The 15,035-nt window shown below is 34.5% G+C and overlaps 2 long non-coding RNA genes across 2 annotated transcripts; both read left to right on the forward strand.

Moving 5' to 3' along the window:
- Window positions 1-776: 776 nt before the first annotated feature.
- Window positions 777-1,384, forward strand: LOC126928403 (uncharacterized). Its single transcript, XR_007716620.1, has 2 exons — window positions 777-925; window positions 1,042-1,384. It is a non-coding gene; the product is annotated as an uncharacterized LOC126928403 (long non-coding RNA).
- A 10,978-nt stretch (window positions 1,385-12,362) lies between these two features.
- LOC126928402 (uncharacterized) lies at window positions 12,363-13,814 on the forward strand. The gene is made up of 2 exons (XR_007716619.1): window positions 12,363-13,308; window positions 13,418-13,814. It is a non-coding gene; the product is annotated as an uncharacterized LOC126928402 (long non-coding RNA).
- Window positions 13,815-15,035: the final 1,221 nt, after the last annotated feature.

A 15,035-nucleotide genomic window follows, 5' to 3' on the forward strand; every position in this document is an offset into this window, starting at 1 on the left:
GCTTACAAAGCAATTTTATATCCACGCAAGAATATTTTTCAGTAGATTTTATTATGTGGTTTACAATATCCATATTCTCTAATAACTGGTTGCTAAGGTATAATTTGAACATACCAAGTCGAGTAACTTCATTTGGTAATGATACGTATATTTTCTTTTCAAGGCATCTGCGTAAAGCTGCATCAATGTCCCTAATAATATATTTACAATAAATATTATTGTTCTGTTATATTAATAATAACAAAGGAATATTCCGCACAACACAATAATTAAGATTAAGATAATGAATAATTATGATATTAAGATATTTTCTACTTAGAAAACATTGAAATAGCGTGATATACATAGCAAGGGCAATTAGTTGCAGCCAAAAGAACTACATTAGAATTTTCGTTAGATACTAATCCATCCAATCTAGAAAGAAGTTCTGATCTGAATCTCTTTGCAGGTTCAGACAATGTACAGTTTACTCCTTTATTTGTGCCTATCCAGTCAATCTCGTCGATAAAAATAATTGTAGGCGAAAAATTATAGGCAAGTTCAAATAAAACCTGTTCAGTTTAACAAATGTATTAATGTAACTATTCTATTTATATATGATTATTATTATATATGATATATTCCAGAATCTCTTCTTCATAGACAAAGGAAATCAACTTACACGGATATACTTCTCGGAATCACCTCTCCATTTGCTCACCAATGAGCTGGCCGTTATGTTAAAAAAGGTGCATTGACATTCCAGGGAGAAAATGGGCCTTTAAAAAAGATAAGGTACTTGAGGAGATACACAATGGCCTCCTTAATAGCAGATTTACATTCCTCTAGGCCTACGATGTTGTCCCAATATACATTTAATTTTGTCAGTATGATTTCCTACGACAATACAAAGATGAAATGGCGCATAATCTCCGTATTAATTTCCGTAAGTGTTATGTAATTCGTTATTTAAAGCTTTACTGAAATCAGTATTTACAATACGTATATTAATCGAAAATAACTTACGCATGAAATGTCTTCAATAATCTTCCATAATTCCAGATTGTCTATATAAAGCTTCTGAGCCTATTTTGATATCTTTGATTGCGTGGATTGTTCCATTAAGATGTTAAATAGCTCTCCTCTTCTGATGAAGATTCATCGCTTTCATTGGCGAAAATTGATGTCACTGTCATTGCGAGATTAATATCATCCGTAGCATCACCCCTCATCTTCTGTTGTGCATTCCTCCCTTTCACAGACCCAGATACAGACTCACTTCTCGTTTGTTTGCTAACAGATTTGACACGTTTTACTACTTCTTCAAAGATTGAATGATATTGTAATCGATACGTTGAATACGTTGAGAACGTTGAATAGTGTTAAATAATTTAAATTCTTACACTTTGTTCGCATTTGTCATTTCCCTCGTCTTTATTTCCTTTTCAGTTATTTTCTTGCACAATATAGGATATTTTTGGAATTTCATCTTGTAATAATTTTCATATTCTGTAAGAATAATTTCCAAATCGACGTTGTCGCAGACTCGATATTTCCGAGGTAGACGAGCTTCCCGGATTAATACATCGCTAATGTCTACATATCTAAAAAATATAATTTTTAATTCATTGAACAAATTTTATGCTATGAGTACACACTATACGATAATCATCAATTAACTGTTTTATTTCTAGGTAAGACAGACAAAAAGAATGTACTGTCTATTTATTATTATATAAATCCTCGGCGATAATTTTTTGCCTTCTGCCTTTTAATTTCTAATTTTTAAAGTTTGAATTTAAATATATTTTCATTTATAACTAGTTAATCTACGTTATCGATTGAGTTACTCTATAACTACTGAGTTACCGATGTCGATTTTCAAATTTTGGTTCCTTCCCCTCTTTCCGCACTAATTTCTATTTCGATTGGTCGCCGATATTATTCGAAAAAATTGCAACTAAGAAGATATCTAAATATATACACATAATATAAATATATAAACATAATTTTGTTATCTACTATCTTGATACGTGCAAAGATAAATCTTAATGATATATAATACAGCGTAAATGGTTATAAATAATTAATTATTGACAATAATTATAAGAATTATCGAAAGAAAAAATCATAGATACTATGTGCGAGTGTAAAATATCACAAAAAATGAACAACAATTGTGAAAAACGCAATATGGCAAATCAATGACAAAACACACTCATGACTGTCATGGAAGTTCCAAAGTCTTTTCGCAAATTATGAGATATCTTATTTGTGGTACCTTGCAGCGATAAATCACCGTTCATTGTAATAGTTTTAAATGTGATAATGATATCCTTGTATTGACTATCGTTTTTCGATAGTTACGAGAATTTTCGTTTATTACTTTGAGACAATCCGTCACTTCCTTTCTCTTATAAAGTTTCCCTTCAACTCCGTTGAAAACTGAGCATCAAACAGGAGACGAACGATTTGTTGTCATGGCAATGTTAGTTCACACGTAAGCAGGGTGCGAATATAATGATGGAATAGTCGAATCCTGTCTACTGTATAGTAAGATGGATGCGACATGGAAATAGAAAGAGAAGGCTGTATATAAGCATTTTCTGTCCTTGTTTAATCAGGCATGCACACTAGTGGACACTGACGGCGCTCGTTTACCGTTGTTACACATTTCCGGTACAAGTACGCGGGCATTAGAGAAGGACGGAACGGTCTCTCTCTTTACCCCTATATCGCGTTTTTAGTTCGCTCACGCGCTCTGTACTTATATCTATTACATTTCCACCATAAGCAGCGGCCGTGCAGTGACTTACAAAAGTTTCGAACTCGCGGACGTTTAATCACGTTCCCTACTCCGAAGGGGTAAGTACAAAGTTGCTCGTCTCAGTACTCTTGTTAGAAGTTTTATCATCTTTTTCATTTCGTGGCTACAAGTTTCCCAGGAAATTCTTATCGTTTTACAAGGGCTGTGGGACACAGTGACGTCAGCTATCGATCATATACGCGAATTTGTTGTAAATTAATTAGGAGAATATCTGGAGTTGTTTATCGTTGCCAGCTGTAAAATATTAGAATTTTTCATTCATAATTGTCATATTTTCGACTCTTCCGTTGCCAAGACCATCTTGAAAGATTTTTGGTATGTTCCATCACCCTTGTTAAAAGTGTGCCCATTGGTTAGCTATATTGATTTTAAAAACCAATACGTATATCAAGTTTATTATCTAACAGAAACAAAGAAATTCGTTTTATTAACGAATTTTCGATGTTTCTTCTCAATTTCCTTTAGCATCGAACGAAGAACATTATTTGATCAAACGTTTCATCGTTCAGATTATATTTCGTTTAAAAAGATTGAAATTGATATTGAGATAAAATCAAAAAGTATCCGTTGTTCTCGAACATTCTAGTATTCCTTCGCCGCCCGGGAGAAAGACAGGTATGAAGAAAGAGGATATTTTTTTTTATTAACTTTTTAATATTGATATTTCGACAAATATTGACGTGTGCAGTGAGAAAATCGAGTGAAATTTTCAATAATATCGTTTTAATAATTTGTGAAACGAATTAGTTTGGTTTTTTCCATTTTTATTAGTTTCCGTCAGTGCTGATTGACGCGCCACTCCAGTTTCCATTTCCGTTTCTCGAAATTTCCTACGTCCTTGGTCTTTGGGACTCTTTGCCCAGGTAACTGCATTGCTTCTGGGTACGTCTCACCGTTCGGGTCTCTCGAGCTTTCGGTGTCAGTTGTTACCGTTGAAGGAAGAGAAGCTAGTGACGGATATTATCGGATAAATCGTTTATTCTGGAAAAGTTCGAGTAAGTTCGTTCTGTTTGAATAAATCAAGACATAGATCAATTTTTATCGTATCATCGTGATTCGCCATGTCGTACGTTTGGTTTCGGGATACCATATGTTTTTAATTTGGTACTTTTAATTTGACATTTTACGCCTATAATCGTGACAGGAAGATACTTTCAGTGAATTATAAATATTTTAAATTATAAATTATAAATATTTGTTATAAATTACAATCATACTACGGGGAAAAGTGAAACATATGTTTTCTTGTGGAACGATTCATGTGATAGTAAATTATTCGAAGCATAATAATGCAATTATTTCTGTGTTATTGCTTTATCGAAGCATAATAAAGCATTAAACATCTATACGGTAACATTTACGGACGAATATTGGGGTAATATTATCGCGTCGCTTTAATCTGGCATTTAATGCTTTGATTGCGGTCTTTGAAATGGCATCACAGATGCTGGTATAATATCACACGAAAAAGGAAGGACCACCAAGTGCACCAGTGCGTTGCAGCCATCGGGGGTGGCTTTGACGCCGGTGCCGAGGAGAGGCGCAGAACGTGTTCGATCGACCCGCGAACGCAGCCCGTGCTCGTACTGCGACAGAGTTCGTTTCAGTTAGTCTCAGTCGCTGTTTGCCCGTCGACAGCGTATAGTCGCGCCGGCCAATGATTATTTTTTTCTTTTTTTGTTTCTCGATAATTCTCTCGCAACGTTCTATACGTACACGTTCTATACGTACACCATCAGTTTATCGCGTGATCATTGTTCCCGCTTCCCCTACCTTTTGTCACGTCCTTCAAAGAAGATTTCCCTTCAGTTTTTTGTTGTTTGGGGAAAATTCATCGCTCGGACACATGGATTTATCGACACGACGGTTTATCGAGGCATCAGCGTGATGTACTTTTCAAGTTTCATATTTTCTCTATGATACTTTCTAAGGAGAATTTAGAATTCGAAAGATATCAATTTCCAGGAAATATAGGTCTTTATGAGACCATCGATAGGTTTGAATTTAATTAACTCTCTTATAATTGGTATTTCAATTTTTTAATTCCTTAAATTTAGCTTTCTTTAGACGATATAACGCGGGCATTTTATGATATATCCAATATATTCGTATATATTTTACTTTATACATTCGATAAATTTCCTTGGTTGGCCGGCCTGCAACCCACATACGGCACTTAATAAAAATTTGTTTCGTTAGAGGTCGGTGTTTGTTCATCTTCGTCATAAAAATGTCATGACGTCATATCATATCACAAGGGTTCTTCTGAAAGCTAGATATTCGATAACAAGATTAATGGTCTTCGGTAGCTTGCAATGTCAAGCTTTGAACTGGCGGGATCGCCTTGCTGTCAAATCGCCATTCAGCAGCGACCATATTCTTTAACTACGTTCAAGACGTATATCACGCTACAGGAACCATCAAAGGAGGATAATTGCAAGTTAGTTGCCCCTTAGAAACGAGACAGTTGGTTGTTACTTGTTATCCGTAGTTGGTAGTTGTTCTCCTTAGTCGCCACATATTATAAAGACGACATTCATAGTCACCAGTTGCCTTCGCTAATAGTTTCTTGTTGTCTGTAGTTAGTTCTCGTCATCGCTATGTATTCCATCAACCACGTAAAATTTAACATATAGGATTTTATTCTTTTTTATTCTTTCTGTAGGAAGATTCTTTAAGTAATATGAATTTAAGTAACTATTTTATGATACAATAAAGTGGAAAAACGATTATTTTACGTAACGTAATGTTTTAAAGAACATTGAATTTAAAGGATTCAGATAGATATCTTAAACGTAATTAAACCCTCCATATCGTAACAAATTAAAAGAAATTGCGCAAGAAAGTACAAATACATTTAATGCATAAAACATATATTTAAAATCCAAATGTAGGCGTTGACGCGTGCGTGCTACATGTTCGAAACGTTCGTTACATCCGCGATAAAATTTGTAACGACGAAGAAGCTTAACATATGGTGTGCTTCAAGACGATAGTAAAAAGTGTTGGCGGATTTTTCGAAATTTCTTCCATTCTTAATAAAAATATATTGTATAAATATAGTAAGATTTTTCAAATTTAAATAGTTATAATGATTTGAAACTTTACAATCGTACGGTTCTGTTTTATCCTTTGAATATACCTGTCATTTTCATATCTCCTTTTAACTAAACTAAATATTTGGAAATCCTATAATTTGTACACTTCTATTTGTGAATAAGATCGATGAAATTAACGCGTAACTATGCTTTCAATAATGGCTTCGATGTATTGCTCACCATTATGGCGGATTAACGTCTCTAAGTGATCGACCTTAATCACTAAATGGCAGCCGCGATTCAGTGGTAGAGCCTTACACATGACGGACATTGCAAGCGCTTGTAAGACGTCTATCGTGAAACGTTTCCAATAGCATCGATTACGACGACGGTGAAATCCGAATAGAAATATATATCGCGTATCGCTTCAGTCTGACATGTCTTAAAATAGAATCACAATTTTTCGTTCTTAAATAAAAAAAAAAAAAAAAAATAAGAAAAAAGAAAAAAAAGTCTATAAAAATTATATGCAAATAAAATAGATAAATGGATAAATGGTTGTACAAATTTATAAAACAGATATTACAAATATACGTAAATAAATTATATATTTATAAGTTGTTTGTTTAAATATCTGTTTGTTTAAATAAATAAAAGGGATATTTACGACTTACAATGAACGTAGTCCTGTTTTTAGTTTTAAACAAAGCAAAAACGGATAACAACTTTTTAAAATGTAAAACTCAACGCAACAGTGGTTTGTTTTAATTAATCAATAACGTTCAAAGTTAATTAATTTAGAGTGGTTTGTACATTTTGTATGCTCGCCGTATTTTAACGTTTGATGTGTAACGTTTGATGTAGTACTTGATGCCCGAAAAATCGAAAAATAATTAAATTTGATCGTTTCGTCGAATTTACAAGTGTGTATATTCGTGTGAAATCCTATGTGCTTGTGTATGCTGATGTGAAAGGCGGTAATATATTTTTCTTTTTTCGATTATTGTTGTCAACTTTTGTGTGGAATAAATCAATTCCGTGAATAGAAGTGCAATCAATACAGCTTACTATGAAATGATAGCACAACAACAGTACATATCGCCATTGACGTCAGCTTCACAAAATTTCTCGAGTATCGAGGTCGTCCATTTGGGTTAAGAATTTATTTCCAAAATGCCACAAGCACGAATATCTTATGGAAATCCACTGTATTTCCACTGTAATTTTTAATAATCAGATTCCATATTGTATGCTACGATTCGAGGAAAATCCGCAGCTAATTATTATCTTTGCTGCCTTTAAATACCATAAATAGTCGTCCGTAAATTTTAAAAGATTTTCTGTGCCATACTTATATTGTGTATTTTAGTCTTAAGGTGCGGGTCGTGTTCAATTAATCGAAAGTGATGAAACTGTAATGGGTCACGATAGTCAAATATTAAAAATGGTCTCGTTGGCTACATTTAAAATCTTTACGAGATATATATGCATAGTACGTTGCTACTAGCAACGGGTAGCGATGAGCAATAGAGAACAGTACCTTCCTTATCTCGTCGTGATTATGTACATACCAGTAATGCACAGTACTCGTACTGAATATCTTACAACATCTACATAGATTTTCAGATTTGTTTCGAATATTACCAGCATAACCATGATAGTAGAATTCTGTTACAGTATTAATTCTATAGTGCCGTTATGCATAATACAGCCCTAAAATGTTTCTACAAATATACGAATATTTTCGTCAGCTACTATATTCCAACCATGGCTTATTATGAAAGGAAATATATAACGAAATTACTTGTTTTTTTAGACTAAATTAGTTTAATTTGAATAATTTTAGTAATTGTGTAGGATCGAACAACAACTTATCATTAGCTTCACTCGAGACTTGATTGCACGTAGCAACGTAATTGCGTTGGAACTGAGGGTAGAAAACAATGTCAACCGTTAGACGCGTCTGTCTGGCGAATGTGTAACGCGTGAATAATAGATGGCGGCAATCACGTGAACCCTACTTATAGCTGTTTCGGCTTATATCGTAGCATTCAACCTAGGGTAAAACGATAGGGATCATTAGAAGTTGAAAGGCCGGCTGATCAGCCTCATTTTGTTCCATTTTTTAATCAAGCGATGAATCGACAAATTGTACAGATTTCGATGGTTATCACAGTTCTCTGGGAATTTTCAAGCGCGGTTCGTCGAATTTAGTCGGATTGGCTACAGACTCTTTTACGAGCAGCTTGAAACTCGATCTAGTTTCGAGAAAATGAAAAATTCGTTTTATCTCTTTGCTTCCCTGTTCCTTCCTTCCTCTTTTTTTTTGCTTTTTACATTGCGTTAAGACCGGCTAAATAATATTGATTGCCATGGACGTTGGCTGGTTCAAAATCACTGACATCGACGATAACAAAAGTAAGTTTGATGATCATTTATCTGAGCCGGTGTTATTCGACTTGAGCTCTGCACATTTGTTAATATTATTCTAGTAGGGATGAGATACTACAAATTTTAAATAACTTCGATTAAAATTATATTATAAAAATTATATTACATTAACGTTTAGAAGTCAATAAAGTGGAAAGAATTACGCGAGATAATGTAAATATAAATTACATTACAAGGAAACAATACGGCTAGGTAATTTGAAACATTCTGGCTAAAATTGCATTCTTTCAAAGTTAGGACGTACAGTATTTACAAAGCAGATTAAGTATCAAATGGGGTACTTAAGAAAATTCATGTTATCATTCTTTAGTAAACATTTTCAGGTTATAGCCTTCTGCAAAAGCTGCTTTTCGTTACGTTAACGTATTCATTATTAATATTAATCATATTGTTCTTATCTCCTAGGGGCATAACAATCCATTTTTATATTGTGTTAAAGCTAAATTTCTATTATATTTTCGCAAAATTTTCTTTCGTTTTATAGAGAAATGATAGATACACAGCATTTTTTGTTTTATGTTATTTTATATTAAATTGGAGAAAGGTGGATCGCACATAATTGAATAAAATAATATAATGCAAAAAATATCGTACATCTATCATTTCTTTATAAACCGAAAGAAACTTTTGGAACAACCTAATATTTCTCTCCAACGACACTTCTACGATGTTAAAATATTTGATAAAAATATTTGATAAAAATATTAAGAAATTCTAATATTGATTTAAACGTATCGATTTATTTACTTTTCGCTGCCAGAAATTGTTAATTATGATTTCCACTTGAAAGCGTATTTCATATTATGAGGATAAATGATCAAATTCATCTCTAATATACACGTTAGAGAGTCATTTATAGCTGCAATCCTGTTTACCGCTCATATTCCTGGAACTCGATAATTCACTAGGCGATTGCTTTAACCGTGCAGAATACATCCATAAATAATTAATCGCCATTAATATTCCATCGACTTTTGAAAATCCCTGATGTGATCTATTTCACGTGATGAGAATACGTGTAAAGTGAGGTTATTGCTTGATTATCTTTAGTCGAATAAATCGAGTGATTCAAATTATAATGCGGAAGAAAGTCAAAACTATGTATATTATTTTTTTCAATTTTTATGTATCATTTGACGGAAGGAAATTTCGTAAGTAAGGTTCACCTTCTTTAATGTCAATGATTTTGACATATGTTATTAAGCTCCAAATTCTAAGCAATCTTCTATATATATATATATATATATATATGTAGTATCTTAATGGGTCTTAGAGGAAAGGACAAGTAATGATGTTTTGATTTAATAAATAATGTTCGAAGCAACGAAATGATTACGATGCTGTCGTACGTCTTATTCTCATAGACGGCTTCCGACTTCCCGATTCACACTCTTCCGCTTCTACACTCGCTCGCTCTCGCTTCTCAAGTCACACTCTGCACACCTTTTGCATCCGTCTTCTCCGGCTTCTCAACTAACACTGCCTTTAGCGTCTCTTTGTCTTTTCCCGTCCTATCGGACACGTGTCCCGAAACGCCCGTGGCCAGAGTCACGCAGGCCCTTTCCACGAAACTATCCACTTAAAAAGAACCGACGACACATTGATGTACCCGACGATGCCGCGGCTCTCGCGGCATTGTTTATGGTTCGGCAGATATCTTAGGCCTTTTGTCCACGATACTACATATATAACATACGTATAATAGCCAAAGTTCAACTGCCAAGTATACGCAAAGCTTTTATTTTCAATTTATGCGACACCACTATGTTTCATGAATTTATTTGCTAACGGTATTGAAACAAATAACAAGCAGAGGACGAACTATCCGTGAACTGTTTTGCCAACGAGTACGCTTCCAATATTTTCTGTTTGAGAAAACACACTTGTTGCTGTTGCAACTCCAAATATTTTTACAGCCGACGTTTTTGCCATGAATCATCGGCTAACATATAAAATAGAGAAAAGCCATAGTTGATTGTAATGGAAATTTAGAAAACCTGAAACTCGATGTAGAAGGGAAAAATAAAGGAAAGGAAGGGAGAGATAATTGGAAGCTTGGGGCCAGGTTTAATTCACTGAAACCGGGCTGCTTGTGTCATCACGAAACAGAATTGCCAGTACGTCATTTCTGTGCTCCCGTCCTCGTAAAAACGGTTTCACTCGTTAAGAAAAAACGAATAGGCGGTGAAGAGAGAAAAAAGCAGACAGAGAGCGCTTTTAAAAAGCTGACGAAGCGTGCGTTGCCACAACGAGACACACGGTGCTATTTGTCGTTTTAAATTGCGCCGCAACTTGTTTTTCAGATCTTTGCTAGAGACACGTGAAAACACGTTGGAAGTATATTTCTTGTTTTTGTGGAATTTAGCTGGAAAATAAAAAATAACGTAAAACATGTACTTACGACTTACAGAGTAATTGAATGTATACACTATAATAACCAGCGATTTAAGGCTTTAAAAGATCGAAAAAAAAGAAAAGAAAAGAAGAAAGATAATATGTTGTGGCAGTCTAACTCGATCTAAGGAAATAGAGAGGGAGGGGGTTGGGGGGGGGGGGGGCAAAGCTTGTTAATCTGGAAAGAATACAAGCATCAATTTCAAGCACTTATAGAGAATCAAGCGGGCTTGTTAAGGTCGTAAGTTGGACAATTATCCCGTGTTAGGTTCAATCAGCTTAGTCCTACACAAAATTGATCGAATCATGTGAAAACAAATGTATTCTGATTTTTGTCGCAGATATTTCTGGTCTACGCACTCCAGTGCCCACAAAGCAGTTATTGAAACAGCTGATTTTCGCCTATTCTAGAGCGACAACATCCCCTGATCTTTTACAACCATGAAGGACCTGTACTCGAAAATACTTGCAATTCTCATCTGCTTGCAGGTTATTTTCGTCACTTTCTTCCCGTCAGGGGCTGGTAAGTTGATACTGATTAATTATACCATCGAAATTCTATATAATGGCTACAAAAAATATTTGCATCATTACCCTCATTTCCTAACGAAGCGCGTTTTTTTACCAAGTTTTATATTTCATTTCATAGTATCAAATCTCTGTAGTTACACGAAAGTATTAAATGATAGGAAACTTGATATACACGAATTTAATTAATTAATAAGTTAGTCGATATACAGCCATTATTATTTCATGTGAAATATTACAACGTCAAAAACTTAACGTTCTTGTACGTACAGTATTAATCACAAATTGTAAGAATGTTTACTGATAAGCAAAATAGATAATATGGAAAACGCAGACCTATGGAAAGAGAATTCCTGACATTAGACAGGAATACGCGATTGCACGAAATATTTTATGGTATGTCTGACATGGAGAATATATGCGGCGAAGTACGAAAAATTCATCCTGAGATATGTATACGACCTACGCGGTACGGGACGTGTTATAAATGGTTTTCGCCACTCAGCCGTATTTGAATTTGTGAACACGATCGAACAAATGACGCGACAATTATTAATTGCCGTCTCTGCCTTAGTAACGATTCGCGTTGGAACGAGGTCGAATCGTTCCGATTCCACGCGCGATTAACAAATAATTACAGTGGACATCAATTACTTGGATGACCTTCGTCATTTCAGCTTAAAACGATTAATTTGATCAAACCAACCAATTATTTCAATTAATACAATCTGCACTTTAAATTCGCACGTCTTGTGTATACACACCGGGCCAGAGAAAAGTTTTCATTCGTTCGAGTAGAACCTTCGTAGTCCTTGAGGACGCGTGTCGCTTCTCGTGCACCTAAAGTTTCGCTCAAATTAACCGATTTATTTGAATTCGAGCGAGTGAAAACCTCTTTGTCACCGTGAGTTTGTTACTTAATTGATACTCTTAGATGCCCTTTGCTTTCAATCTCTTACATCCATTCTTAATTAGTCAAGTCGTTTGACTTTTGACAAGTATTTTGAAACCATTTTACTAACACGAACCTACTTTTTTACTTGAGATTATCCGCTATTTTTATTCAAATGTATATGTACGTATATACACTTTTGAATTTTAAACGAACCTTCTATTATACCTATATCCTTTAAGTGCCGTTTTAAGTTTCAAGAGACTTTAACTCGGATAGCTCGACTTGGAGTTCTAACGTATACTGTAAAGCACACTTGCGAAGTAAAACAGCAAACACGATATAAAAACTTTTTGCCCATGTAAGAAATCGAATAACCTATTTCAACGGTGCTTTAATCTCATCGATGAAGCATCGATGCAACGAAGGAGCATCGTGATAGCCGCAATGCGGATCCGTTGAACAAAAATTTCCTGGTACGGTCGTTTTCGTAATGTTATTAACCGTTTTAGTGTCGGATGTTTCAAGACTCCGTATCGGTTTGTGCTGTGCAGCGCGATAGCGCTTCGTTTATTTATTTGCGAGTAGTACCGATCGACGCGATCGCGCTGCCCTTTTTCATCCTGTTTTTTTCATCGAAATATACCGTTCGACGTGCTCGCGCTTCATTTCATCGGTTATACTGGAAGCGTTACAACAAACACTCAAAAGTTTGCGAAATATTTATGCTCTGCGTTTCGTTTGTGTGATAACATTCTATAATGCAGGATTTGGTTTTCCGATTCAAGAGGTAATTTTTTATATTGGTTTTTTTTTTTATTTGGTTTATGATTATTTGAAAAACGAGTAATTACGAGAGGAAACTCTGATATGACTCGCGACGAGCACGCTTGAGCGCGTTGCGAATTAATGATCGTGACCATACATCGTGGCACAATTTACCACGGTACGCGAATAGAGTGATCACGCTGCGTGGCGTTAAAACGGTTAGCGTAACTGCGCGTACGATTGTCGAGTGACAAAGATATTGACGCTGGTAATCGTTTTCAGTGCATTTAGGAGGAAACTGTACTGATTTCGAAGGACGATCTGTCTTACATGGACAGATGTATGTGCCGGGACCTTGGATTTGCATACACTGCATATGTTACAATTCGAAGTCAACATCTTGCGGGCGTCTCCGCTGTTCAATTCCTGCGGTAAGTATATGCTCATTCTAAGAGCAACCAGCTTAACACAACCATGAGAAACTAAAGTACACCGTTAACGCTTGCATGCTGGTCGTTAAAACACATGCTGCGCGAATAGGGTACACAGCGATTCATTTAACTCGCCTTGAATTAGTTTTAGAAAGACAAACATGGACAGGGATAATTTTTGTCACGAGTCGTTTAATTTATTCGTTCATTAGAACGAATTAATTTACACCTGCTGAGATCGCGATTGATGCGACAAATTCGAAATCTTGTTCCATATAAATATTTTTAAACAAGCACGTCGTAAGCTTTGTATATTTTTTAATCGCAACGAAACTGTTCAGAGAAATGCTGAAATTATTAATTATAAAAGGAGATTTCTACGCATCGTTGTAAAAGTGTCAGGGAAAATATTCGTGAAACAGTTACGTTGTTACAAGTTCTACAAGAAGAAATATCGAAAATCACGTTCCACTTATTCAGTTGCACGTGTAAAAGGTATCTTGCGTTCGCGCAAAAAATCTCTGAAGGATACATGCTTTATAATAATTGGAGTGTCGAAGTTGTTACACGGATCGGCGTACACGTACCTTTTAATGAAACTAGGTTACTCATTCGTTATTCGTTCCTAATTTTCAGCTTCACGATTTTTACGCAATAAAATTTTATACACCTGTTCGGTTTATAAATGATTCAATTCAAATTTAACAGAATTAAAGTTGAAATAATCATTTGTACTTCATTAAAAGGTTCTTTCAGCATCTCGTTTCAATATTTTTATTGGTAATATTTTGTTGATCGTTATATTTAAATGGAGTTTTTCAAAGGAGAGACATTTTAAGGTAGGAAATGGACATACATTTATAATAAGAATTCAGAAGAAAGAATATTTCATACAGAAAGAAATATTCCGTATGTATAAATAACTACGCTATGAATTTTATATGTATCGGATATTCCTTCTGGTTAATGTATCTGATGTTTTTTCACGCGAGATAGCGTATATTTGCATCTATATGTCTCTTCGTTTCTCAGTAGTAAAACTTAGCATTCATGCGGCTGATAAGTAGTTACGCACTGACAACGAGAAACATAAAATGAGTAAGAAGCATGAGACATTCTATAGGAAAAATAAACTTGTTTTTATCTTTCATTGCATATTCGTCAGAATATTGTTAATAAATATTTAAGTTAAGATTTCAGTTGAAATAAATACATAGGATTAGACATTTATTTATATATATATCTATGAACGCATTTGACATAAAATTTTGATAACGACTAAAATTATATATTCTGATATTAAATTAATTTAGTGAGAATAAAAAACTAATTTTTTTAAACAAGATTTTGTATAAAGTTATATTTATTAGGAAAAGTTCGTTCATCCCTTTATAATATGATAGGATTAGACTCATAGCTGTGTAAATCATTTCATGGAATAGTATATGTGTGCGTGTGTGTTCTAAGTTTTTACTATAAAAATGCTAAATGTACTAGGAGACGTTTTTAAAAATTCATACATTTTTCTTCATCAAACATATCAATCGTTATATTGAAAAGTTAATTATCTATTATTTGTTTCGAGCTGCACATTGATTGAGACATTCCTGTTGGTTATAATTGCGAATTTAACGCAACGAAGTTGTTTGAATCCCTTGCGAGCATGTAAATATATCGTCGAATTAATAGGTCAATTACTTGAGGTTGGAATTGAAAGAAAGAGAAAG

This window comes from Bombus affinis, unplaced genomic scaffold (genome assembly GCF_024516045.1).
Source record: "Bombus affinis isolate iyBomAffi1 unplaced genomic scaffold, iyBomAffi1.2 ctg00000908.1, whole genome shotgun sequence".
Lineage (NCBI taxonomy): Eukaryota > Metazoa > Arthropoda > Insecta > Hymenoptera > Apidae > Bombus > Bombus affinis.